A 25,166-nucleotide genomic window follows, 5' to 3' on the forward strand; every position below is an offset into this window, starting at 1 on the left:
TATATAGGGATTTTTATCCATTAACTAACGCATAAAAATTGTTATATTAATATATTATATGTTATATACTAATATATAATGTGTAATAATTAGTATATATCTTAATGTATACATATTTTTAGTTTTGTTATTGTTACGGAAGTTACAGTTATTGAAGTGTGCTGTTCATTAAATGTGTTCAGGGAAAGTTCGGTCATCGAGATCACGCTCTTGAACAGTTTGCAAACAGTCATTGGATATATGGAAGGAATTACGGTTTGTGACCTGCACGGCCAAATTTTTATGTCCTCTGTTTGGAACTAACTCTATTCTATTCGCGAACAAAGATTCACGATGGAAGTATCCGTCAGAGAGGTTGTCCTCTGCAACTTTACATTGTGAACAGTCCTTGAAGCTGTTTGCGAAGTAACAGCAAGCAAAAGAGTTTTATTCGAAAACCAATTGGGGGGCAGTTTACGAACTTCAGTGTTCGGCCAGCGGGCACTGATCTTTAGACGAGCGCTTTACTCCAATGGTATCTCGTAAGATCGAGAGTGCATAGCGATCGTGTAGCGTGTAGAAATTTACAGGTTACTATCTTTAAAGAGATTTATCAAAGAACAGAAATATCAAATAACAATATTTGTACAATGAATATAGTAATATTAATAGAATAGTTGAAATGAAAATCATTTTAATCATAATAATATACTATAATGATGGAAGTTAGAACACAGAAGTTTATAATATTATGAAAGGATTTCGAATATGTAGAATAATTGAAATACTTAGAATCTGTTTTATCAATTAATCCGTAGATAGACCTTAAATGGTAGACCCAGCAAAGCTTAAAACTGAATTCTGCTCCTCTCTAGCTCATTAAATTTTGTGCGATTCTTGAATCAACGTCTGTGTTTAACCCGAAGTAAGTCTTTAAGCCGCAGTGTTGCTAATTTGTTGCTAATTTATATATACAGTTACGTGTAAAAGTTTCTGACTACATCGTTTTACGATAGAAATCTTATAATATAATGGAGTTAACTTGTTCTTTGTCGTAAAATATTGTTGATATCTTGTAGCTATGCCTTTCGCAAGGATAATAGCAGCAACGTGGCCGGTTTTCTTTAGAGCATTATTTTGGCCAGGCCAGGTCAGAATTTCTTTATCTTTTGAAGGTAACTGTTGTTATATCTATATTTAAAGGTAGGATCGCGTTAGTTATTACTTTATTATTCGGATGAAAAAACACCACACTTCTCGGAGCCGAAAAACCTTTATTGATCACACTTGGAAGGGACACGAACGAATAAACGAAAAGGAAGTCTTAAACTATCGATCTGGTCTATCGACCGTGTCTAGTAATATCTTCTAGTTACTCCCTTTTGTAACTAGCCGTCAGCATATAGATGGCGAGCGAGAACTCACGTTGTCATTTTCAACAAAACGTGATAGTAAGGAAATTTAAATTGGATAAAGATAAGGATGAGGGGATTAGGGAGATAGGAAATTTGATTAAAGGTATCCTATCTTCCTTGGAACAATGTGGAGAGCAGAAGGCTAGAAGGAGGAAGAGAAGAAGAGAGTCTGTCGAGATAGAAAGAAGGGTAGACAGGGCAGAAACAATGAAAGAAGCGATGATGACTAAAAGCGGATACCCTAAAAGGAAAGTGGTATCGCCGGCTGAAACAATGAAAGTGGAGGAACTTAAGAGACCCCGTAAAGGAGAGGCCCTTTACGCCGAGGCGTGTGGGAAGGAAACCAGGAAGGTAAGGATTGAACAAGACTACAGTGAGGATTCTGAAGGTTGGATGAGGGTAGAAAGAAGGAAGAGGAAGAGGAGAGCTCCCTTAAAACAGGCTACCCCTATGGTACGTCCGGGTAACAACCGGCAGGTGGTTACCGAAGAGAAATGTGTGCCAAGGAATAGGAGAAGGAAGGAAGCCATTCTAATTAAAGTTAAAGAAGGACGTAAATGGCTACAAGTCTATAGAAAAATAATGGCGGCTAGGAGCCCCTTGGAAGGAGCTACGAGGGTGTGTAGAACGAGAGCCGGCCGTATACTGATAGAATTTGACAGGTCGGTGGCGGTGAACGAGGCGGTGGTCAAGTTAAGAGCCGCTTTGAGTGACAATACGGAAGTAGCTGCTCTTGTCAACAGAGCGACCCTACAGATTAGGAATATCGATCCCCTCACCAGCAAGGAGGAGCTGGTGGAGGACATAGTGACGCAGTGAGGGATAAGTAGCAACAATATTGAGGTTAAATCCCTGAGAATGGCACCGTGGGGTACACGGGTGGCTATCGTGGTCCTCCCGGTTAATGGAGTGCTGCGCTAAAAAAGAGATTGGAGGCTCAAAACGGGCCTGACCATAGCCTCGGCAAGGCTACGCGTTGCTATAGGTGCCATATGCTGGGACATATGGCGGCGAAGTGTACTGTGGTGTGTCCTGGTAAGGAGCTGTGTAGGAGGTGTGGCGGACCATATAATGAGGGATTGTGATAAGGAGCCTAAATGCGCGATGTGCACAAAGTATGAGGGTATGAGCACTAGGCACATAACAAGATCGTTGGCATGCCCGATGGTACGTACCACCAAACATCTTTCTGAACGACACACACATAATACAAACAAGGCATGTCAAATACCTAGGACTCCACATAGATACACAACTCACATGGAAACAGCATATCAAATCAATAACAGACAAAATACAGACAGCAAGGAGACAAATGCATTGGCTAACAAGTCGGAAATCCAATTTAAGCACAAAAAATAAATTAAAAATATACAAAACGATCATAAAACCAATCTGGACGTACGGAATACCACCATGGGGAACAGCAGCAATGAGCCATATAAGCGAAATAGAGACAATGTAAGCTAAAATTCTTAGAACAATAGTAAACGCCCCATGGTACGTTAGAAACGAGGACATTCGGAAAGACCTGGGAATACCAACGGTCAAGGAGGAGATTAGCAGATGTGCAAGAAGGTACAGAGAAAGAATAGCAACGCACCCGAACCGGCTGGCAGCGGAAACGATCAAACATAGAAGGAAGACTAAAAAGGAAACACCCAACAGATCTCATAAAGGATATAACCTAACAAACACGAAGATGGTACCCCGCTGGGGGTAGGCACCCACATGATAATCAAACAGCCAAAAAATTCTACCAAATGTCCAAATCGGACAAATTGTGAATGTAAGCAACTAAATAAAAAAAAAAAAAAAATAATTGTTCGTACCAATCTGTTGAAATACTTTGAACCGTCACTCTGTTGGATTTTCATAATAAATTCTATTACCGTATACACAGTTCCATTTCTTCACTTTATTTGTGAAACGTTCGAACTGCGACGCGAGATCATCGGGGACCTATCAATTTCGTGATTCCTTGTGTCTCCTACGTGATACTAGCAACACTACCTCTCTGACTTCTCAATTGACACTTTTCGGCTTCTCTACTGACACTGCCTGTTAATTCGTCTTTCTCTCTTAGCATTCCTTTGTCTTTTTCCTTAGTCCCACCACGCACGTGTTCCGCAATCGCTCGTATCCAGAGTCACGTAGGCCTTTTCCACGAAACTGTTCGATTAAAGGACCGACGAAACATCGATGGGCCTGTCGACACTTCGGCTTTCTCGCGACATTGTTTATAGTTCTCTCTCTTAGGCCTTTCGTCCACAATATTACAGTACTTTACAATTTGTCCATTCGGTAAATCTTTCTAACTTTATTGCTCATTAAGATGGCCAATGCTATACTAAAGCCCTGTATTTAAGTTTCGAAGTCCTTATTTTACCTTTTACTTTTATTTACAATATTTTATGAGTAAACAATGAGAAATATTTCTTGCATCACACAGAACGATTTTAAGTACAATTTTCTGTATAAATCATTCTGTATGATTATGTAATTATTTTATTCTAACGGGTTGTAATTAATTGCATATTTCTCATATGTAAAAGCACGACCATTGAAACAGCAAAGTACGTATAGGAGTTGTATTGTTTTTGCAAGAGATATCCTACCTTTTGCCATTCTTCGTTTGCATTTCCCATTCTCTCTTTTTTTTTTTTTTTTTTTGAGACACATTTTTATTGGTTATGTTATAAACTGACACTACATTTGATACAGAATGCAAGCAGGAATGAGAATATGTTTATTATTTATATAAATTTTACAAGTTTATATTTTCTAAATTTTATATTCTATAAGTTATGCGTGTCACGGAAAGCATATGGAAAATTGCTGTAATAAATTATGAATGTTATAGAAAAAAGTCTAAAGTTATAGAAGGAATCTTATTACATCTTTCATTAATTACTGTTGCGGTATTTTGAAAACAAACTAATAGAGTACAAGTCTACCCAAAATTTCATTCCTTTATTTCTTACCAAATTTTGGAAATAAGCAGGTCTTGACAATTGACAGAATTCTGCTATTACAGTAAACAATTAATTACATCGTCATAGAAGTTACAAAATTTGTTAGTAGAAATGGAAAGATAGCAACGTAGTTGCTTAGAAGTGCTACAAAGTATAAAACAAGAAAGAGCAGAGAGCAGTCGCATTGGCAAAAATGCATATAATAATATATGCATATAATAATATATAATAGATATAAGCATTTGCAACATGCAACACTACAACCGTAGATGTCATTCACATCTCAACGTAAAGAAAAACGTATAGAATTCATAAAGATACGTGTACAGTATACAATGTAGAAAACATTCAAGAAAAGTTGTATTTAGCGATGAGAAATTTGGGGGGCGTTGAGTCCCTGCCAGGTGAAAAGAGAATTCGCGTTTCGTCCCGGGACTACCGGTGGACTCGTCAGTAAGGCTATACCCGGTAGTCCCTGCCTTAGACGTAGAGGGAGTCTCGCTAGGTGCGGTATTTGTATCGTGACACCGTATATTCGACCGCTAGCGAGACATACTCGTTGTCGTCGTAGTAGCCCTCTGGTGTTGGCGGTTGATATGCGGATCGCCCGGGAGGTGTTACGGTCGCGTTGATGCCTCGACCTGTCGGCGTCTTGTTGGTACCGATCCGTTACAGAAAGAACTCCAATGCAATCCGTCTAGTTGAACGGAATTGTAGAATATCCAGGAAATTCTTAGCCGACAATGTATTATCTACTATATTGTATTGACACAACAATGTTTTGAACTTGTGGTATCTATTTATGTGACGGGGAATTTGAATAATTTGGCAGACTCGTAAATAATTATTAGCAAAAAATAAAAAAAAAAAGTTTGCTTTTCGAAGTTTGACGCAGTAACGGGAAAAAGATGAACAACGTGATTCGCTTAAAACGTGCAAAATTATATACAGATACATATATAACAAGAAGAAAACTATAACGATTCCAATCTTTCGTTTGTGCACTCAAATCACATGGTCGCGTGAATAGCATACAGTTTTGTAACAACTTTACTATAGGAAATGGACCCAATTATTTTTGTCAGATACGCGATGCAGCACACCAATTTTCTAATCACGAAGACATGATCTTTCTTATTTCACAAACGTATACATTTGTATACTTCGAATGTAGAATCATGTTTTACCTGTAAGGAAATTATATCCAGAATTTTAACTTGTTTCTCTTAATACAAGGATTGTGCAATGTAATATAGCAACAATAATATAAAATAATATCAAGTTTCAATTTGGATAAACGAACAAATGAAACATTTGCTTATGTAATACTTACAAACAAAACTATACGCAGTGAGATCGCAATCGATGGAAAAGGTTTTAAGATGCAAAAACTTTTTGAAGAGAATCAATGAACACCTCAAAAATATGTGAAAATTGAAAATCTTATAAACAACTTACTTTTAGGTGAATATGCGGCATTTACTACAGACGTATTTGCATTTTCTTGTACAGAAAAATGCAATTTGCGTAACTTTTCCTTCAGTTGCTAAACAGGAGCACAAAGTTGCACTGCTTTGACTGCAGACAACACACTCCGTCATTTCCTCTTTTATGTCGTTGCAATCATCCTTGTACGAGTTATAATACTCCTCGTACCATTGAAAACTAGCTATAGTCACGGTGTAGGTGACAATACAATTAATACAATGTATCAGTGCGGTAGTACATTCCAACCGAACAGATGTATTGTCAACAATTACGTTTCTCATCAAAACACAGGTGTCGAGCCCACCCAAAATTTTCAAACCAGCGTCTGCACTCAAGACTGTCTATAGATAATATGCAAAAGAAAACCCTGAAAACACCTGAAGTCAAAAAGATTTCAAGTGAAAACATATTTAGTGCTTGCACAGGAGAGTAAAATCAATCATCGCTGTATGAAAATTGCAACTGCTTATGAATGCATTTTCGACTTGGATTTGAAAATCCTGTAAGATGTTCTTGTTGGCATTTGAGTTTATTGGGACAATCTCATTGGAACCTCTCATATAGACTGCCTTAAAATGTATAGTGTTTATTGTTCTGGATAACCTATTCCTGAAGTGGGACTCCTGCCAAATTGTTAACTCAGGTCGTTTTGTGAAATTACTTGATCATATGTCGCACTGCACCAGTGTAGTAAATTCGGATATCAAAAATTTGATCTACATGAACGTCTGCGGAACTCGATGTATGTTTCTATTAACATCGTATGATATTACTCCATATCATGAAATATATATATGCTGTAATAGGAATACTATCGAGATGATTATGTTTAAAGGAAAATAAATCAGAATCGTTGATTCTCAAATCTCTTCAAATGAGCGAGTGGCGAATGACGATGCGTATTGACAAGGTTGCTCGATGAAGATCAATTACGTACTGTGTTCTCGGATTCCAAGAAATGGGCCCCTAAGTAGATGGAAAAGCAGAGGAAAAAGATAAATCACAAAGAACTAACTAATGTAAGGGAGGAAAGCTAAAACTCCAAATAAAGAACAAAAAGGAACAAGCCTCTTATGACGCTATCGTTCCTGGTCTCCTGTGTTCAGTACAATTGCCTATATCGCTCTTGCAGTATATTGTAGCAGGTTGTAGTAAATTTGAGCATATTGTATTATGTTTTGATGCGTACTATCTCTTCGATAACTTGTTTTCACCATTAAGACAGAAGAATATAATGCTGATTGAAGATGCTTATTGCGATCTCAACTTAAGAAAGGAGACACTTCTTTTGATGTATATTCGAAACGGGAACATGTATCAACCTCGATGATGACCTTCATTGTTAGATTGAATTTTAGGTTTAAAAAGTTGTATTTCAAAATGTGATAGGAAGAGGATAAAACAAATTGTTAGTAATACTGAAAATTACATTTATTTTTACTGAAATTACTGAAATTGATACTAAGATCAGTGAGATTATTATTTTTCTAACAATATTCAAGGCTTGACCTTTTTTTTTCGTGGGGAGATCCTCATGGACGCTGTCGGGGTAGTGTCGGACTTACCAACTAAAACCCCACAATAGTGTTACACGCTCAAGAAGACCACCGCTTAGAAACCATAGTATAAAAACCCTCCAAAATAAGCGCTCGAATCAATGTGTTAAAATATTTTGACGCAGTCTCTTGTAATACTTTGAATCATTCTGTAACACTTTGAACCGTTACTCTGTTAGATCTGCATAATAAACTCTATTATCATATATAAAAGTCAATTTCTTCACCTTGGCCTACTTGACGCCTAATAGAGGTGCACCGGGCCTCTGAGTATTGGATACAGAAAATATCTGGATAAATTTAATCAAAAATGATTTCGCAGAAGGAAGTCAATTTCAAACAGTAAGTTAACTTGAGCGAATTAGATTATAAAGTTCTGGCATAATAACATAATTTTGCATAAAATAATAAAAAAATGAATACGCCGAAACATTTTACAAAAGAAATAAAGCATCAAATGTTATAAAAAGTGAATCGTTTATTCGTTTTACAGCATATTTTACATAACACGCTGTATCAGTTCGTTACCTCAAATTTGTCTTTTATTTAAATTTTCTTACATGATTTTCATAATATATTCATGAAATAAAGTTGAATATATAGTACAATGCTATAGGCCTATTGCGTGAAATGCATTTTGAAAACAGCAACATTAGTAGGGAAGAAGTGTTCAAGCCTATATCTAAATATGATATAGTGCTGAAGAACTAAAATTAATATATCTTAAGAAGTAAAATGTGTGCTCATAATCTATGTTCTAGTAGCGATTTTCCACATGTTCAACGAGATATGCAGTATAGAGGACATATAAATTTGTTTTTTTATTTATGTTGAGTCACAAATCAGAATATTGAGTACGTTATTTTCCCGCGGATTGTAAAATTATAAATGGTAAAAGTGTTCAAAATTTGTCAATGTATATTGCGACCTGGAGATTACGTTAGTGAATATGCAACAATTGAATGCCCCAGCGAGAAGCGCTCGGACATTATATTTATTCTTATCGTGGGTTCGATAATAAAATATCGGGTTTATCGGTCGTATACAGAGCTCGATCTTTCTGGATTATAGCCTTTACCTTTACTGATTAAACTGTCCAAATATAACTACTTGATGGTGAATAACTATTGCCGATAAGTTCTTTATGACCATAGGCCGCTACATTAAATTTTCCTTTGCTGCGAGTTACGTCGTGTTGATCTTGTCAAGTAGATCCCTTAAAAATCTACATAGGTCGGTTCCATATTTTCTTCGATTACTACTTTATCGGACGGTTCTCTGGCCTGGCGAGCCGTTCGAAAATTAACTCATTAAGAGAGAACATCGTTCCTTCCTTCTACCACAAAAGTGGTATAGGAGATCATGGCTGACTTCTCCTACCCATTCCAATTAAGGAAGTAGAAGAAGGAAAGCAAGGGCTTTCTCTGCATATAATTTGAGGTATCCGACTAGTAAGTGGTGCGGTCATTCAATCGATCCATTGCCCCGAGGGTAGTATGCTATTGTAGCTTACTATTTTATTCGAAATCTCTTTGCTACCTTCTTCATTAACGACGATGTGAAATTCGTTCCTTGATTTTTTAAAATCGGTCTTGGGGAGACGAAACAACAAATAAATCGTTTTTAGAACGTGTCCTCAACTTTGGCTGCAGAGATTCCTTCTGTAGTGAGGTGGTAAGATAGGTTCGGTGTAGGGTGCCAAAGAAATACTCCGTGGATTGATTTAATAATGAGTTTCTTAATTATACGAGGGAGACCTGACAGTTATACTAGTGCGCGTTACCTGAGCCGTACTCGTATTGTTGTTACAGAGAGGACCGCCGGGTGTGCAGGGAGTTTTTGACTCTACTGTACGCCCGCTTGCGTAAGTCTATGGGATATGGCAAACCCATGTTCCCGAAGCCAGGGGGGGGACCGTCAGGGTAAGTTCCAGAATCGGACCATCGGCGTTGACCGATACCCGTTGTTTTGGGCCCTCGCTTGCATGAGCCCCATGTGAAAGTGTCGAATTCGATAAGCGGGATCTCCGACCGACGATGACGTAGTCGTCCATCCACACCGATAGTCCCACCAATGACTAAAGTTGGAACCACGGGGGTCAAGTGAAGCCCGCAGGGAGTTGCGACTCCTTCGCTCGGCCAATTTAGGTTGGACTTGTAACATTAATCCCCATCAGAGACCAGGCCACACACCGTGGGCAAGATGGTATAGATGTCTACATATTCTTGTCGTGTACCCTTAAGGACCCACCATGGGTCTTGGCATTTTTCATAGTTAAGGTCCTTCAGACCAAACAAGTGTAGAGGATGAGTTAAGGATGGATAATATAACATATAAAGAGCAAGAGATTGCTGTTGCAACCCGCCAAATATATTTGGAATAAGTGTAAATAAATAATTAAAAGTACAAATGCTGTCGAAAGACGCTCATTCACTGTATTCGCAACAATAGTGTATGATCGCTCGCGGAAAACTCGAATCGTAGATATTGATCTCTAATTCGTGTTACTCGGTATATACTGAGTCGCTCGCGATCGCGTCCGATTATTTATACTGGTCGGAGGGGAGTCGGAAAATTTGAATTTGTCTTAGATCGATGGTTACCCATAACGGTGACTTTGTTTTGTCCGGAGTTTATCTATCGTTATGTTTCGAGCGTCAAGGTTGTGTCCCTGTTCTGAGGCACAACAACAACATGAATCTCTCTCGATCCGCCTCGTCCTATGACTCATGTGCCGCTACACAACTATCTTTTACTTTACATTTACTTTACTTTACTTTACATTTATTGTTTACTACGGATTAACACGGGAGAGTTAGTTTTTCTCACGTTCGGTATCTTCCGTTAGCAACTTTCTCTCCAGGGCGGCTAAGACCCTTCCTGGTCCACCAACCTTCTTATTATCCAATCGAAAGCGGTGTCTACTGCCCTCACTTTCCTAACCAAAATTGACATCAACAAATCCGGTGGTCCCGTGTCCTTAGACAAACCCACCCCTAGCTTTTCTCTGCCACAACATCGTCACTAAACTTTTTTTTTTTCTTTAACGTGGAGAAAATCCGCACGGACACCAGGCCGCTTCTGGGGAAAAGCGGCGTGGTAGTGCCGCACTCCAACCAACTAAAACCTCCACGATGACTGTTCCAGTTGCGATCGAGAGCGACCCGGGAACCGGTGTGAGCGACACACCGACCCCCCCCCCCCCGCCCCGCACACAATACATGTCATAACGGAGAGGTGTGCGGCCATGTCACACCGCGCCTCGTCGCCGGAGCCGCCGTGCCACGCAGTTTGATTCCTCTACCGCATTGCTTGGCGGCCCCGAGGCGCTGAGTTGCTAGCGTCTAAGTTTGAACCCCACCGCGGGCCGCAGCGGACCTAGCGCGTCTCGCTGAAACGAGCGTGTAGCGGCGCCGAGCGCGGATGCACGCCTCGCAGAGACGAGCGACCTCCTTGGACCACCAGTACACCGTGCCAGCGCGGCGCGGGGCTCCGGACTGCGGCATACACGAATCGCAGATCGCGTGTATGTCGTACCGCAGCCGGATCGCTCCTGCTTCCGCGTCTTCGTTGGTCCGGCATCCTTCCAACCAGGCGACGGCTAAAGCGGCCGCCGCCATGAAGTCCTCGTCGCGGTGGGTCGCCGCCCCCCGCGGGAATCTTCTTCTCTTTCCCGGTGGGATCGTCACTAAACTTACTTATTCTCTATCCCTAGAATGGTCATCATATCTTTACCGGTTTCTATCCTGAGACCAGTAACGTACTTGATTTATACATACGCATCAGTGTATACTGAATTGTGGCTATTAAGTGAAAAATGAAGTTTAATAAAGAAAGTAGGAATTTAATAATTAAGTTACGGCTCAGCTATTTTGTTTTTACAATCTAACCCTCAAGTTTACGTGATATACTCATGGGGGTAGTGGTTGAAAGCCAAATGCTGGCCAGACGGCCGATAAGGGGTACTTGGCTCCGCCGATGGCCGTCGGCGGGTGAGCAACGTCCATTTGCTCTGGGACTGTCCTGGAGAAACGGTAGGATTAGGAAAGAATTCCCGTTCGACCTGAGACGAATGAAACCTTTTTTCCCCTTTTTTTATCGTGGGGAAATCCTCGCGGACATCCGCCGCTCTCTGGAAGGTAGTGTCGGACTCAAATCTACTAAAACCCCACGGTGGCTATCCTGACGTTTGGCGGGAGTGTTCCGGGGCCTCTTTCAGAATTATTTATTTAGTTACTTTTTAGTTATTTATTCATTTATTTATTTGCATCACATTATTTTATTATTTAATACGGTTTGTTCTATTTACTTATTTATTATTATCGATTGTATGGTATTTATTATTTATTGATTTATTTTTTATTATTATTATTTATTTATTATTTTTTACCGGTATTATTATATATGTAGCGATTACGTACGCATCAGTGGGACTTAAATAGAACGATGGCGCTTGATTATATGTAATTATTTAGTTATTTATTTATTTATGTGTCTATTAGTATTATTTATTTTTGAATGGCTTTCGTTGATGACTTGGCGAGTTTTATGGTTACGATAGGATACATTTGGACGGTTCTTCTGATATGGTTCGATATCCTCTAACGATCCTGATGGCGGTCGTCCTGTGCAGCCTCCTCAACAGGAGTAGACTGCGACGGTTGGCCATAAGATCTTCTGCCCACACTGGGGGTCCGTAAAGAACATGAGATCGAACCACCCCCTCCTACAGCCGACGAATTCCGACTTCGGCCCCGCCGATGTTCGGCAGCAGGCCACATAATGCGTTGGCTGCGGCCGTTACGTTAGGAACCAGGAGCTCGAAGTGCGGCCCGAACGTCCACAGACTGTCGATGGTGAGGCCCAAATATCTCATTTGGAGCCCAACCGGACATCCTCTCCACCAATGTCCATGCAAAGGCTAGGCGGAGGCGCTGCTCTCCGCCGGGGGTCGTAAAACCAAATTGGCTACGGATTTGGCGGGGAACACGCTCAAGCGCTGCCTCTGGATGGACTGAATGGCGCATTCCACCGTGACCTCGGCAAGGCGCAGCGTCTCGTACCACCAACGCCCCCCAGCCAGGACCAAGGAGTCGTCAGCGCAACACACCATACCTGTGCTCGGGGGCAAGGGACAGCGAAGGATCGCGTCGTAAGCGATGATCCAGGGGATAGGGTCTAAAACGGAACCCTGCGGAACACCTCGCTCGACGGGCAACTGTCATCCAGATAGGCGCGGATGACTCGGACAAAATAGGGAGGCACTTCGAAGTGTTCTGGGTCCCCACTATCTCCTTCCATGGTATGGCGTTGGACGCGCTAGTGATGGCCAAGGATACAGCCAACGCCACACCAGTTCGAGAAACCATGGCCTCCGCCATGGGCCTTACGCGATTCACCGCGTCCACGGCCGAACGGCCCATATTGGCTGTCGTACAAACCGGACATCCTTCCCGCCATATGGATTTCCAGACGGGTGGCAACTATTCTCACAAAAAGCTTGCCAACCTCGTCCAGAAGGCACACCGGCCGATACGCGAATGGTGAGTCAGACGGATGATCCTCCTTCCGCAGCAGGACCAGCCTAGCTGTCCGCCATATCCTGGGTTAGACTCCCTCCCTCAGGCATCTGCTATATAGATGCCGCAGACGGGGAGCCAAAATGTTCATGGACTCCACCCTAACCCGACCTGGGATCCCGTCCGGACCCGGTGCCACATTGCGAGAGGCCATCATATTCGTCGCTACCGAGAGCACTTCTTCGGTCACGGCAAATTCTTCCCGCCACTCCAACGACCGAGTGGAGGATGGCCGTGACTCTCCCGCGACATCATTCTGCCATGGGAACAATGTCCCGATAACATAGGCAAGCAAATCCGGGTCCAAGTTGGTGGTCATTGGGGGGCCCAGGGGCGTAACTTTTTCGTAACGATACAGTAAGGCCGCCTCACGGATCGGAATCGACCGCCTCAACAAGGTCCATCCAGGACCGGGCTCTCGCGACCTTGATCTCCTGCTGTAAGGTACGTCGAGTGTCTCTGTACGCTTCGTAACGGCGGGAAATCTCATCTTCGTCGCGAATCCGTCTGCGGCGTATCCACTGAAACGCTCTGCGGGCGCAAACGCAGCGGACACGAATTTCCGCGATTTCAGGGGTCCACCAATATACAGCCGAGCTGCGTCCACCACCGGCATCGAGGCGTTACACGACACGCTCATGTCCTGCCGGAGGGCCTTCGCCTCCTCAGCTACACTTTGCCACGCCTTGGGAGCCTCCCAGCCCCAAAGGGCCACGATTGCTGCCGCCTGGAGCATGTCGTTATCTCGCTCCTTCGGACGCCATCTTGGTGGCGGTGAGCGGGAGCGCCTCGCTCCTGAGATGTTGCAGGCCCGCGCAGCGGGCAAGACCTCGGGGCCACTTCCATCCAGATGTAAAGGTGATCCGACAGAGTCCCAGTTTCCTCATCCACTCTCCAATCCGAGACCCGTCGGAATGCACTAGGGGTGGCCCACGTAAGACCAATTACGGAGCACCCCCCCCCACACTGCACAGATGCTCGCCGAGCCCCTGTTGACGAGCAGGAGCCTGAGGCCAGCAGCCCAATTTAACAGCGCTCGGCCGCGTGCGTCTGTCCTGGGTTTTCCCCACTGCGTGGCATGGGTATTGAAATCCCCCAGAGCGAGGACTTGCCGGGGAAGATATCGAGCCAGGCAGTCGCACACCAAAAAGCTGTCGAAAGCGGCCCGGCCGCTGTTGGGGAAAACGTAAACGCCTACCATCACCATGCCGGCCCACTCGATCGCGACGAATCCGTTGCCACGGTCAAGAAGGGTACCGGAGGCGGACGTGTCTGGCGTTGACGTCCATGTCATGGTGACAAAGCAGTCCAGGTCCGAGACCCAGATAGGGAAATCAATCACTCGATAGGACTCGTCCACCACCGCCAAGGCGACCATGCTTTCTTGGATGGTCTAGAAAAGCAGGTCTTGCGCCCGCCTCGATCGGCCCAAATTTGTCTGGAGGACACGATAGAACTTATTGTACTAAATCCATAGCCTACTCCCGGCCATCTACCGCTTTGACAGTGCTTCCTTCGACTAGCGGCTGGCTAGCCCCAAAAGCAATACGATTAATGACGATAATATTCAACGCAATTTTAAGAATTTCATACTTTCCTATTATATTGAAACTAACATAGTTCATAATGCTTTTTGAGCCAGGCAAAGGCCCACACCAAACAGCATCTTACAGGCCAATATCACTACTTTCTGTGTGTTACGACCGTTCGCGGGGAGACGCGATCGCTAGGAGAATGCGTCAGCGAGAGGCTTGGGAGGCTTGAGAGGCGGGAGAGCACGGGCTTGTCAACGAAATTTTGCTAGCAATAAAAAAGAAACAATACTGTAAGTCTCTTTTCATCAATCAAGAGACATTTCCCGGAACAAATCTACCACTTACTTAAATCATATCTAAGCAACAGAACATTTGTAGTAAAAATAATTCTCGTGTTATAGAGTAATAAAGTATTATAAACATTTACCAAATGTCCAGCTGGACAAATTGTAAAGCACAAATTAAAAAAAAAAGAAGAAGGAGGGAATGTGGAAATAAAAAGATCAATATTTTCTATATTATTAAATACATGCATTGAAATATTATAATAATGTCAATGTATGTATACATTTATTATACAATTACATTATTTATATAAATGTTTCTTATAGTGTACAATTACATATATTTGAATAATGCAGATAATATTGTCCTTTTTATTTCTATATTCCAACTGTATTAACATTTTAGTTTTTCACTATACATATGTCGGATGGGCACAGGGATTAAGGTTGAGGGCGTCAAATGAATCTTCACGGGAATTAGCCATTGATGCGGCACAACACAGGTGTAGTTTATTACAATAATGGGATTGTTACAGTTCTTGACAGTTAATCACGGTGATCAGGCACTCGCGACACTAGTGACAATGGCCTCAGGTTCGATAACGAATCCGCGGTCAACTGGATGATAGATGAACATTCTCACAAAATCTAAGTCTGACTCTTTGTTAGCAAAACGTGAAATAATCGCTGATCGTAAAGACGTTACTCTTTAGTCGATGAGATCGCGAGAGAGAATGACTTTCCGTCCCGATGATACCACAGAGGAAAACTATGATGGGGTGTGTCTAAAGACACGAGATCATCGGATTCGTCGAGGAAAACCTTCGTTCGGATGGTGAGGGAAATTGACGTTGCTGATAATTGATCAATCTCCATATCGGTGGTTAGAAAAAATGCTAGCCGCCCTCGAGGGAAAGCTGCACATGTACTGCGGAAACGCATCGACATCTGGCAATCATCTTACTTGAAGAATAGGGTCTGCATGTGGCGCGCTACGGGACAGAGACCGTTGAAATGTTTACTGTCGTGTGTTACAACTATTTCCTTTTTAAGGGGAGCTATAGAATTACTCCATACCTCTGACAGACAAAGCGTTCATCCCTTGGCTGCGGCTACATTTGGCGACTGACTGTCGCCTCGAGACCAAGCTCATTATCACAAATCTCGAACAATTACAATGGGACTGGGTGACTACAATTGTTTAATTACAGCTATGGTAGATTTTGGATTACAATGTTACGGGATTTTCCCAAAATTCCAAAGGGAAGGCTCCGGTGTTCTTTCATCTCCGACACATACATACGTGTATCTTGAACGTTATACTTACTTTGCATGTATCATCTTTAATGTATGATATGTGCATAAAGATCTTGTTAAAATGGCTTGTTAAAATCATACTTACACATCTGTAATTTCTACCAATCGCGGGGAGACGCAATCGCGAGGAGAGACGTCAACGGGAGTCGTAAATTCCCGTTACGATTATACTAATCGACACCACGAGTTGATCGATCCCCTGATTTCCGTTAGGATAATAAGGGTGATTAAGTTTATATAACACTGTGATTCACAGAATTATAAAAATATATATTTCCAACACTTAAACTACACTGTTGAGTAGATATAAACCGTCGATAACAACTTGTCGCACGAAGATGAGATAGATATGAATAGTAGAGCAAGGCTCGTACAGTCGAATTTCGTATGTTAGTGGACGTAGCACTAGAGGATACTTGATAGACGTTAGATTTTGATGCTAGACTTCGACGTTGTAGTATGTAGAAGAAGTAAGTTGACTTGACCTAGCGGTGTTGACGAAATAAGTTGACTTGACCCTCCTGATGTAGCAGGAGAAATCTGTGACTTGACCCTCCTAGTGTCGTAGGAGAAGTGATGAGTAGGAAGCCTCCTACCAACGTGGTTCGTGAGTGACCTTGTGCCTGGGAAAAACCCAGCCTGTTCTATTAGATAGCTATTCGGTTTTTCCTAATGGGTACGTACCCGCTTTCTCCGTGTTTTTAATTGCGCCTAATAAACCCAAGGACGTCTCTAAAAACCAGATGTGTTTCGAAAATATTTTTAGCCTTAAGAAATCTTTCAGGACAACGGATTGAATGAAGATACATGTGTACACAATGAAAGAGAAAAGTTATGGTTGGTCCTTAGGTTTATTGAGGGTCGAAATGACGTTACGCAGGCCATCGGCTGCCCGGTCGCGAGAGCTGCAGCGCCGATGTTTTAGGCGACGTAACAACATCTATCAATTTTATAATAATCAATCTTAAAATACAAATACTATACGTTTATATTCTTATATATTCGTGGAAGGATGTGCGCAGGTACCACGCTGTACTGCTGAGTTGTAGCCAATCAACGAGCAGTGATGTAAGCAAGTCGAGATAATAACGGTTGACCGACACGAGGCACTGCGCAGTCGTTCTGTGGATTCGCACATGGTTAGTAGTGCGTTGGTTGAAGGTTGCCTACAATGTGGATATATATCAGTTAGTAATGAATGCTAAACAAAGAATTACAAAGTTAATGTGTTAAATTTTGATAGAAGAGAATGTACAAATACAAAAGATGTAACACTTGATCGACCATTGATTTATTTAAGGTAAATATTTTATATATGTTTATACAATTAAAGATTTTGCTTAAGTTATTCTAATATGAAACAGATATGTTTTATGTAATTTATTATTGGAGTATACCGAATATATCAAACCATATGTATCAGAGATAAATAGAAGAGACTAGAATAGAAGGGATACGGAATTTATGTTCTTAATTCAATCATATTTTTATGAACTGTGTAGATAGGTTCGTACTTTTATATCTAATATTAATACAGGACTACCTAGGAATATGAACAGAACCGAAGAAAATTAAGCAATAAAATACGTGTTTGTGATTATTAATATGGGCCTACGTGACGATCGATAACGATCAACTTTGCAATTTTCATAGTTCAGTTTGTGATGCGATATACGAAATTTATTTAATTTCTATCCTTATTGACACAAGATAATAGGTTTCAAAGGTTCACTTTTAAATGTAAAATATTTTCTTTTTTCTCCCTCTTTAATTAAAAGTTACAAATCTGTCATATTATCGTAGTACCTTTTTGTCACATTTCATCATACTATATAACAACAACAAAAAATGAATCGTCTATAAAAAAAATGAAAAGACATCGCAATGTAAATATTATATTAGCAGGAAATACGTTCAAACAGTGCCTAAAGTCATAAAGCGGTATAGGCTAAACTTCAGGTGTCTATGAAAATTGTATATATTTGCATGTATGTATATATATATTTATATGCTCTTTTTATATCATAGTCTTGTAAAATTTCCCAGTAAAATTACAATATCAATTTGTTTATGTTGCAGAATAAATAAAGGTAGCACCCATGTATAGATGTATGTATAGATTCTTATGGAATCAGAAGATTGAACTGCCAAGATTGTTTCAAATGTATTCCAGCAGTAGTTAATGATATCCATATTGCTCATATATCACTGTTACATTTCATAAATTAAATTGTGAGTATAGACATAAAATTGCATTAAATATGAAATAACAGGTAGGAAGCCACTAATATTGATACATAGATTTTAAAGCACATAGTTACTTATATATACAAACAACAATTTTTCGATACGTTAATATATGTTAAACTTATCTTTATTTATATTAATATTAATATGCGATAAGCAAGCACTGAAGTATTGAACATTTGTTTGCTCTTCTACTTTTGTCATAACTTATATGTACAATTATTATTATTATCAAATGTACAATAATGTACACCTTCATTAATTGTAAAAACTTTTGACCCGCCAAAAATTGTATCAACTGAAATTATATTTTAACAATCCAAAATATGTAAAGCGCTGATGGATTACTTTGTTTAAATATGTCGACATTTCTTTTATAAATGTAAAAATATTACAACATTGCAATGTTGATCTTGAGAATGTTCTCTTTTATGTAGATCAGATCGCTTTAAAATTATTTTTTTCTGTATATTCTGAAACCTTGATTATGGAGTTCGTTAAGATTTTAAGAACAGGACCAATTTGATTGATCAGTGATTAACAGAAGAGTGTGCTTTAATCATGTATGTTAGATAACAATCCGTTAAAATGTTTTAGCAAGTAAAACAAGATATACTTTGAGAATATTTTGCGAAATTCTGAATATTGTAGCTATAAATACATTTATAATTTATCAATAAATCACGCTATAAAGGTTATACAATTTTTTATTTTAATGTTGTAAGTTATTTGTTTTTATCAAAATTTTCTTATTTAAGAGCATTTGATGAAATTCAAACAAATAATGACAAAATATTGTAACATTTTAACTTAATTGTATGCATTAAATATATAGTTCAATACAGTATTCTTATTAAATAATCATGTTTCAATTTTAATTTTTGCATTTATCTAACTTCCTTTAATTTCTTAGGGTGCTCAAAGTCTTTGGATTTCCAGAAACTTCTGCATGGATTTCGTGTGATTCAATTAAACCTATTCTCCTGTAAGGTAAATCATTATAAATCTTCTATTACGTTGGTATGGTGAATCTTTTTTTATTATCTTTATTACGAAATGCATGTAATCATGCGTTCTCCTTTTTATTGTAACGAATTTAAATGATGTACTGCGTGCCTTTACCAATGAATATTTACAAACGGCCACGATGCTGCTCGATGCGATAAGTACTATATTAAAAATATAATTGAAAACATCGGACCAGCGGAGTGAGTTCTTTATTTATAACATGCCGCCTGCATATAGAAAAGAGTAAAGATCCCCGTGGCCTTGTCGCGGTTAGCGGTTGAACTCCTATTTGAAATTGTTTGTGTCATGCAACCCAATTGTTAACGCCAACCGTCGCAACCTTGCTTTCGGATGTTAATCGCGTCATTTCATTTAGCGAATGTTTTCCTTTTCCTCTTCGGGTAACTAATTAGTTACTCGATTTTATTTATTTTTTTTCTTTTGAATTCTTTGGTATATAGTTTACATAAATATAACGTATTCCTAAAAATCGTTCTCCATGTCCAACGCTTCTGTAATATGTTCACTGTGATGTCCTGCACCTTCGTAATATGTCCAGTGTGATGTCATGCGCCTTCGTAATATGTCCAGTGTGATGTCATGCGCCTTCGTAATATGTCCAGTGTGATGACCTGCACCTTCGTAATACGTCCAGTGTGATGTCTTGCGCCTTCGTAATACACCGAACGTAGTAATACGATCCAACAAACTGAGATTCATCCGTGTACGAAATCGAAAATGATCTGTCGTGTCATTACGGTCTGTCTGCTAACTCACAGAATGCAACTAGCACTTCGAATACAGATTATAACGCTACTAATTTTAGTTCTCTTTCATTTCCTTGCTTGTCAAACCTCCGAACAAAATCTCGTTGTTGAAATGGACCCTTGAATGGTAAGTAATATCAGTTACGTCGAGCCTAATGTTGAAAAAACTCAATATTTTAGTTGCACACGAGGACGTGTGATACTCAGGATGGCCGTGCCGGATATGAAAGAACACCGGAGCCTTTGGAATTTTGGATAGTCCCGCAACATTGTAATCTAGAGTCTACCATAGCTGCAATTAAACAATTGTAGTTATTCAATTCTATTGTAATTGTTCGAGACTTGTGATAGTGAGCTTAGGCTCTAGGCGAAAACCAGTCGCCCGACGAGGCCGCGGTCACGGGATGAACGCTTTGTCTGGCAGAGGCATGCAGTAATTCTATAGCTCTCCTTAAAAAGGAAATAGTCGTAACACTTGACAGTAAACATTCCAACGGTCTCTATCCCGTAGATCGCAACTTGCAGACCCTATTCTTCGAGTAAGATAATTGCCAGATGATAGAATTACTCCATTCCTATGTTAGGTAAAAACGTTCATCCCGTGACCGCGGCTACGTTCAGCGACTTTTTGTCGCCTCGAGCCCAACAATTATATATTACAATATACAACAATTATAATCGTATTAAGTTATAGAGGTTAAAATATTGGGGGTTTTCCGAAGAATTCCAAAGGAAGGCCCCGGTGTCCTTTCATCTCCGACATATATATGTCGGGTTTACATTAGAATTAGGGTTAGGGGCGTGAAACGAATCTTCATTTGGATTACACATTGTCGTTATGCAATAGAGAAGACATTGACTAGTGCAAATACGATTATTATAGAATTGGACAAGTAACCGTGGTAATTAGATACTCGAGAAACTAATGACAATGATCCTAGGTTCAATAATGAATCCGCGGTCAACGGGATGATAGATGTACATGCTCACAAAATCTAAGTCGGACTCTTTGTTAATAAAATGCGTAATATTCACTGGTCGTAAGGCGTTACTCTTTTCGTCGATGAGATCGCAAGAAAGAATGAATTTCCGTCCCGATGATGTCACGGAGGAAAACTATAATGGGGTGTGGCCAAGGACACGAGATCATCGGATTCGTCGAGGAAAGCCTTCGTTCGGAAAGTGAAGGAAATTGATATTTCTGTTAATTGGTCAATTTCCATGTTGGTGGTTAGAGAAGGATGCTAGCCGCCCTTGAGGAAAAATTGCTAGCGTGAGGCGTCGTTCGTGAGAAAAATAGATTTCCCCTATCTTCCCGTAGTTCGGACAAAGACTGTTTGTCTGTTTGAAGAACTTTAGTTAACTAAATGCTAAGATTTGTAGCGGAGCCTCAGGCTAGCTGCACATGTACTGTGGAGATGCGTCGACATCTGGTAATCATCTTACCCGAAGAATAGCTTCTACGTGTGGCGAGCCATGGAACAGAAACCGTTGGAATGTTTACTGTCGAGTGCACCTACAAATATATCATAACAAATATTGTACAACAAAATCGAGCTCTTGTACAAATGAATTTTTATGAATATTTCGTAAGATTGCAAGCATCGAAATAATAGAAAAGATTTCAATAATTTTCTAACTATCGTGATTGAAAATGACAATGAGAAGGAACATATAGCTGGAGTTATCAGAAAAATCAACCATAAGCTCCAGGTAACGGTTGTAGTATGTCCATCGTACAATTTATTCCAACAACCTTGTAAAGAAGATAGAGTTACGCTGGTGCGTATGTGTAAGATAAGTAAGTGACTGATCTACGGGTGTAAACCCAGTCAAAGAATGTTGACTGCTTGAAAGATGGAAGATCAGTGAAGTTCGGTGATGATGTTGTGGCGGAGGAAAGCTAAGGATGGGTGTGTCTAGCGCACGGGACCATCGGATATGTTGGTGACGATTTTGGCTAAGAGAGTAAGGGAAATAGGCTTCGTTGTTAATTGGTTATTTGCTATGGTGGTGGGTGAGGAAGGATGCTAACCGCCCTCGAGATAAAGTCGCTAGTGGGAGGCCGCATACGTGAGAAAAGGCAACTTTCCCGTGTCAACCCGTGTTGGACAATAAAGTTTAGGAAACAATGCAGAGAAATTCGGTTCGAAGGACCTCGACTAGGAAATTGCTGAGATTTATGGAGGGTACTTGAGAATATTGAGGGCACGCAGTAAGGGCGAGCGGACATCTGGTTACTATCTTGTCCGCGGTGTGTGGCCTGGTCTAGGTAGAGTGTCGCCCAACGTAACAACGGGTGTAAACCCGGTAAAAGGATGTTGACTGCTTGAAAGATGGAAGATCCCCAATAAAGCGGTAGGCGTGAACAGCATACCGGGAACGGTGGTGAAGGAGTTAATTGAGAAGAGGACTGACAAGATGCTGAGAATGTTGAACGCGGTAAATGTCAGTGGAAGGAAAGCTGCGATGTGGAAAGTGGCGAAGGTGGTACTTATTGTTGAAGTGGTCACCACTTATAAGAAAACTCTACATCTGGTCTTTTTAGTTTCTCAAGCACTGAAGCCATCGACAGCGCGTAGACAAAAGACTGCGACGAAGTCAGACCACAAACAGTAGACAAGCGACGTTGGCTTCGGCGTTTTTTTTCAGTTATTGGGTAACACAGCTAGCGTGCGGATCTGGACCAGCTCAAATTGTATTCTTACTTATAATTACATTTATATTTAAATATATTTTCTGCCTTACAATTTATCCACTAGTTTTTCTCTACATCTAAGGTTATACATCGAATAACCTCAACACTTATCCCAAAACCGGATAGGGACCCCGCACTACCATCTGTTTCGACCACTCGCGGAGAGACGCGATCGCGAGGAAGCTCGTCAACGGGAGTCGTAAATTTCCGTATAATCGACGCCACGAAATGATCGATACCCTATTTCGGTTAGTATAATAGAGGTGGTTTAATTGAGTAGTTACACTGAATTAACAGGTATAACTTAATGTTTATTCCAACAACTTTGTAGAGAGATGATTACACTGATGCGTATGTACAAGTTAAGTAAGTAATTGTTTTAAGTATAGAATCCCGATAGTGACATGTTGACTTTTCTAGCGGTGTAGAAGAAGTTGACTTGACCCTCCTGATGTCGCAGGAGAAGTAGTTGACTTGACCCTCCTCATCATACGTGATCATCATACGTGATCATCATACGTGAAAAAACCAACTTTCCCGTGTCAAGCCGTAGTAGACAATACTCTTTAGAAGGCGATTTAGAAAAGGGATATTTGTTCGGTCTGAAGGACCTTAGCTAGTAAATTACTGCGATTTATGATGGGTCCTTGAGACTATTGAGGGTACGCAGTGAGGACGAGCGGACATCTGGTTACCATCTTGCCCGTGGTGTGTGGCCTGGTCTAGGTAGAGTGTCGCCCGACGTAACACCATCATCGTACCAGACAATCAGTGTGTTGCCAGCGCTCAGTAAAGTCTAGGAACACACTGTCAAGAATTTGATAAAGATTTGATGATCAGTTTGGATTTCGTAGGAGGAAGACTACAGTGGACGAGCTGCGCCGGGTAGGTGAATTGGTGGACAGCTCTAAGAGAAGAAAATGGACATATGTGCTCGTAGCCGTAGACATTAAGAATGCGTTCAATACTCTCAGGTAGAATAAGATTTATCTGGAGGCTGAGGCGAGAGGGATGCCCCGGAAACTTTTATGTCTTCTAGGCAGCTACCTGAAAGACAGGAAGATTGTCCGTAACAGCGGAGGCACATTGAAGAGGAACGTTTACGCGGGAGTCCCACATGGTTCCACGCTAGGTCCTCTGTTATGGAATCTTGTCTACGACAGCCTCCTGATGTAGCTTTACGATATTCCTCGTTTGCCTTTGCCTTTGCCGACGGCCTGGCACTGATACTTGACGTGGCCAGCCAGGAGGAGATCGGGATAAGCTTGAGCAGGGCAATGAATATGGTCACGAGGTGGTGTGTCGGCAATGGACTAGTGATAGCACACGAAAGGCGAAGGTAATCCCGCTCACCGGGAAGCGTATTTCCAAGGTCATGGATATCCAGATTGGGGACCATCCATTGAGAAATAAGAAAGAGATCAGTTACCTTGGGGTACCTTGGGGTTGGATAAAGGCAGGAGGTATGGGGCTCACCTTGAGAAAGTTTGTGGGTAAGGCCAATACACTTATGGGGGCGCTGAGGGCGTTGCTGAATATTGTTAACGGTCCCATTGGCTCAGTCAGGAAGCTTTACCATGGAGTATGGGAGACAGCAGTGGTGCTTTATGCGTCCCCGGTATGGGCCAAACCGCTGTTAACCAAGAATAACAGAAACATCTTGTAAAGGGCAGAAAGGGCCGCACTCATAGGATCGTCTACGGCCTACAGAACTGTGTCGCAAGCAGCGCTGTGCGTATTGACGGGCACAATGCCAATTGTGAGTTTGCAAGGCCGAGATCTACGAACTAAAGAAGATGCATCAACGAGAATATGATGAGAACAGGAATTAGAGAAAATTCTATCTAGAGCAGGAATTAGAGAAAATTCTATCTAGAGCAGGAATTGCTGAAAATTCTGTGCAAACGAGGAGGACAGTGGAAGAACGTATAGACGACAGGTGGAGGGATAAATGGAGTGTGCACAGAGAAGGTAATGGGACAAAGAAATTAATGGGTGACGCTTGTGCGTTTAAGAAGTACAAAAAAAATATTGAACATTGGACGATGCAACTGTTGACCAGGCACGGGATATTCAACGCGTATCTTAGGACGATCAGCGAAGAGGTTCACTCCAAATGCTGCGATAGCGACGCGGAAGTAGGCGACGCGGAGCATGCGTTGTTACACTGCCCAAGGTAGTCCCTTGATAGGACCGAACTGGAAAGCTATGTTGAAATAAAATAGTAAAATAGTAATAGCAAAGTTAAATAGTAAGACATGTGAGCAGCAAAGTTTTAGGTATTTATTCTCCCTCGGACCACTTATACGTTTTACACA

General features: G+C 41.1%; 2 long non-coding RNA genes across 3 annotated transcripts in view; both read left to right on the top strand.

The window, feature by feature from the left end:
• LOC138183818 (uncharacterized) overlaps positions 1–25,166 on the top strand; it is a 411,340-nt gene that overhangs the window by 89,845 nt on the left and 296,329 nt on the right. The window lies entirely within an intron of this gene.
• LOC138183827 (uncharacterized) lies at positions 17,080–19,396 on the top strand. The gene is made up of 3 exons (XR_011174183.1): positions 17,080–17,428; positions 18,208–18,360; positions 19,289–19,396. It is a non-coding gene; the product is annotated as an uncharacterized LOC138183827 (long non-coding RNA).

Source organism: Bombus flavifrons, chromosome 10 (assembly GCF_040668555.2).
Source record: "Bombus flavifrons isolate JBK064 chromosome 10, iyBomFlav1_principal, whole genome shotgun sequence".
NCBI classification, from domain to species: Eukaryota; Metazoa; Arthropoda; class Insecta; order Hymenoptera; family Apidae; genus Bombus; species Bombus flavifrons.